Here is a 4,661-nt window from a genome sequence, read left to right on the forward strand (position 1 = left end):
AATGCTTTAATAAACACAGGGGTACAGATATCTTTTTGAGTTAGTGATTTCATTTCCTTCAGTTAAATGTCCAGAAGTGGAATTGCTGGATCATATGGTAGTTCTATTTTTAATTTTTGAGGAACCTCCATATTGTTTTCCATAGTGGCTGTACCAGTTAACATTCCCACCAACAGTGCACAAGGGTTCCCTTTTCTCCACATCCTCACCAATACTTGTTATTTCTTGTCCTTTTGATAATAGCTATTCTAACAGGTTTGAGGGGACATCTTATTGTGGTTTTGATTTGCATTTCACTGATTAGTGATGTTGAACACCTTTCCCTGTACCTGTTGGCCCTTTGTATGTCTTCTTTGTGAGGATGTCTATTCAGATGCTTTTCCCATTTATTAATTAATTTGTTTTTTCTATTAAGTTGTAGTAGTTCTTTATGTATTATGGATATTAACCCTTTATCAGATAAATGACTTGCCAATATTTTCTCGTATTCCATAAGTTGTCTTTTCACTTTGTTAATTGTTTCTTTTGATATAAAGAATCTTTTTAGTTTGATGTAGTCCCACTTTTTAATTTTTGCTTTTGTTGCTTTTCCTTTTGGTGTCATATCCAAAAAATCATTGCCATGACTGATGTCCAGGAGCTCACCACCTATGTTTTCTTCTAGGAGTTTTATGGTTTCAGGTCATACATTCATGTCTTTAATCCATTTTGAATTGATTTTGTGAGTGGAGTAACATACTGGTTCAGTTTCATTCTTTTGCATGTGGCTGTTTAGTTTTCCCAACACCATTATTGAAGAGACTATCCTTTCCCTATTTTATATTCTTGGCTCCTTTGTGGTAAAGTAATTGACCATATGTGCATGGGCTTATTTCTGGGCTCTCTATTCTGTTCCATTGGTCTATGTGTGTTTTTATGACAGTACTATACTGTTTTGATTACTATAGCTTTGTAGTATAGTTTGAAATCAGGAAGTGTGATGCCTCCAGCTTTTTCTTTCTTTCTCAAGATTGCCTTGGCTATTCAGTGCCTTTGTGGTTCCATAAAAATTTTAGGATTGTGTATTCTATTTTTGTGAAAAATGCCATTGAAATTATGATAGGGATTACATTGAATCTATCCATTGCTTTGGGTAGTAGAGACATTTTAACAATGTTAATTCTTCCAATTAATGAGCATGGAATATCTTTCCATTTATTTGTGTCTTCTTCAAATTCTTTCATCAATGTCTTACAGTTTTCAGTGTGTATGTATTTCACCTCCTTGGTTAAATTTATTTCTAGGTATTTTATTCTTTTGCAATTGTAAATGTGACTGTTTTCTTAATTTCTCTTTCTGATAGTTCATTATTAGTGTATAGAAATGCAACTAACTTTTGTATATTGATTTTATATCCTTCAAGTTTACTGAATTCATTTATTCTAACAGGTTTTTTTTTTTTTGGTGGAGTTTTTAGGGTTTTCTATATATAATATCATGTCACCTGCAAATAGATGCAAATGTCATGTTCCTTTTCAATTTGGATGGCTTTTTTTTTTCTTGACTATTTTTCTGGCTAGCACTTCCACTGTTGAATAAAAGTGGCAAGAGTTGGCATCTTTGTCTTGTTTCTGATCTTAGAAGCAAAGCTTTCTTTCTTTCTTTCTTTCTTTTTTTAAACCATTGAGTACAGTGTTTGCTCTGGGCTTGTAATATATGGCCTTTATTGTGTTGAGGTACATTCCCTTTATACTCAGTTTATTGAGCATTTTTATCAGGGATGGATGTTAAATTTTGTCAAGTGCTTTTTCTGCATCTATTGAGATGATCATATGATTTTATCCTTCATTTTGTTAATGTGGTGTATCACACATTGATTGATTTGCAGGCATTGAACCATCATTACATGCCTGGAATAAATCATACTTGATCATGGTATAAATTTATGATAACAGTATACTTAATCATGTATTGTTGAATTTGGTTAGCTAATATTTGTTGAGGAGTTTTTGTTTGTTCTCAAAGAAGCAGAGTATTTTATTTTTTAAAAATCATCATTCAGTAAATGTTACACTATGAAATATTACATTTTAATCTCTTTTTCAATAGAAAGGTTTTCTAAAGAAATGACTTGGAGCTTTCCACAGTTATCAGATGTCTTTTCATTATTCTTTTCCATTTTTGCAATTCTGGATCCAAATTGCATGACCCATTTTGGCAGAAGAGCAGAGGTTGTAAGACCAAGTTCCACTTCTGCAAGATGCAAAATCAGTTTTTCACCAATTCTATGGGGTAAAGTCAAATTTGCCTTTTCCCAAACTGGTAGGGAATTTAGAAAGGAGACAGTTTCATGCGGGAAAGGAAATCTTCCTTCTTTTCCATGATCACCAATAACTGTCATCACGACCAAGATTTCTAGAAGAAATTCAACCCAGTTCCATCGCAATTTCCTTATTCATTCCTCTGGCCCGTGTGTGTTGAAGCAGGCACGATGACGAGAATAACCTGCAAGCTGCTCATCTGCACCGATTCCAGTAAGAACTACCTTTGCACTGCTCTAATATGGTTTTGCTTCATCCTGGGTCACTAACCAACTAACTCCTCCAGAAGCAAACCATACTGCACAGCCAATGCTATCATCCAACACTATATCCAAAGGCTGAATGAAGTGGGATATTCGAGTTCTTCTTAATCTTTGCAGTTCTTCTAGAGAAACATTAATTTCAACAAAATTCCACATCCGAAAAGGGTTGGCAGCTTGTAATTCCTTTAGTCCTGTTCTTCCTGTGATTCGATCTGGTATGTTGAATTGTTCACCAGGACTAGCAGCAGCAACGACGTTTTTAGAGGATTCTTCAGAGGGTATTTCACAATGATTTTCTGTTTTCTCCCTTTTTTGTTAAAACTAGCTGGTATGGTCTTTTCTTTAGTCATGAAAGCCACATTAAGAAGATTAATTGGTTCACCTAAGGGAATATGATGGTCAGCAAGGGCTGCAATAACCATGGACTCAATCCCCCCAGAAAATAGGATTGCAACATTTGCTTTTCTATTACTAGTTTTCAAAACTTTGTTTGGTGTCAGGTTTTCATTCCTAGGTAAACACAAGACATGTCTCTTGACTGCAATACTCAGGACATCAATGAACTGCTGAACTCCTTCCTTCATGTGTCCATCAATAAGAAAGACCTGAAGGGTCTCTCTTGTCGGTGGGACGCTGGAAATGCTACTGCAATGGATGTCAAATGCAGCTTGTGGCAACATCATATTTAAAGGGACAACAGGTTCTTTAAGATACAGTTTGGCTTCATTTGCTACCACTGATATAAATGTTGACAAGTCTGCTGAAATTTGAGTCAGGCTATTAACACATTCTTTGATAGCATCCTCCCTAGAGTTATTTCCAAGGATACAAATTTAAAACAACTGATTTGGAAATGGAAGTATTCTTGAGATCAATTCTGAAAATTCCAGATACTGGAACTTCTTGCCACTGATTGGCCACTCCAGATGTTTGGGTGCCAACTGAAGAGAGACAGGAACTCTTGCCCAAATTACTAAAATGCCAAAGCAAGCTAAGATGACCAAAAAAATCCCTACCAAACCATAAAGAATGACTAGATGCTTGATAATATATAAAAGACCAAAGACGTTGGACTTTTGAGAAGAGTGACAAAATATCAGATTCATTCTTACAAGAGGAAAGATAATTAAACATTATTTGAGTATCATTCTCTTCAGCTTCAACCTTTATTCCATTAAAGACTTCTCCATTCCACAGGAATACATTTCCTCTTTCATCTTCCACAGGCTGGGCAGTCAACACCCCTCTTAAGTGAAGGACATGACCAGAAAATAAACACTGGTAATTAACATTAGACTTTAACAACTGTTTACTACTATTGGATCCCCACCATTTAAGATTACACAGTAAATCCTCTTTCAAATCTTTGCTGAAATGCTCAACAGAAAAGCTTACTGCACAACAAATGCCACACATTTCTATGCAAATTTAAGTTTACTATTTCTTGATTTGGTCTTCTCTGAGTTTACTATTTCTTGGTATTCTTTCCTCAGCTCATCCAATATATTTTTGCTTTCAGAAAGCATTTCTGTTCAATCTGCAAGAAAATATGTTGCTGTTCTGTTGCTGCCTTTTTTGTTCTGTAATCTTGCTGCTGAGGTCTTCCTTGTGCAGAGCCAAGTTGTTGGTAGGGACCAGCCCCGCACTGTCCTTGGGTTGTACACCCTGGCTGGGCATCTCCACAGAGCATTAAATATGCAGTGTTGAGGATTTTTGCCTCCCTGTTCATCAAGAATATTGGCCTGTAATTTCTTTTCTTGTTGTGTTCTTGTCTAGTTTTGATATCAGAGTAATGCTGGCCTTGTAAAATGAGTTTGGAAGTGTTCCCTCCTCTTCTATATTTTTTGGAAGAGTTTGAGATGGATTGTTCTTAATTCTTCTTTAAATGTTTGGTAGAATTCACCAGTGAAGCCATCTGTTCCTGACTTTTGTTTGTTGGGAGATTTTTTTATTACTAATTCCACCTCCTTCCTAGTAACAGATCTACTCAGATTTTCTGTTTCTTCATGATTCAGTTTGGTAGGTTGTATGTTTCTAGAAATTTATACATTTCTTCTAAGTTGTCCAATTTTTTGGTGTATAATTGTTCATAGTAGTC

General features: G+C 35.4%; 1 pseudogene across 1 annotated transcript; it reads right to left on the reverse strand.

Annotated features, from left to right (window-relative positions):
• Positions 1 to 2,021: 2,021 nt before the first annotated feature.
• Positions 2,022 to 3,979, reverse strand: LOC309966370 (asparagine synthetase domain-containing protein 1-like; annotated as a pseudogene). The gene has a single exon. The product of its transcript is annotated as an asparagine synthetase domain-containing protein 1-like (transcript).
• Between the last annotated feature and the right edge of the window lie 682 nt (positions 3,980 to 4,661).

Source organism: Leucopleurus acutus (genome assembly GCF_964270905.1).
Source record: "Leucopleurus acutus genome assembly, chromosome: 9".
NCBI classification, from domain to species: Eukaryota; Metazoa; Chordata; class Mammalia; order Artiodactyla; family Delphinidae; genus Leucopleurus; species Leucopleurus acutus.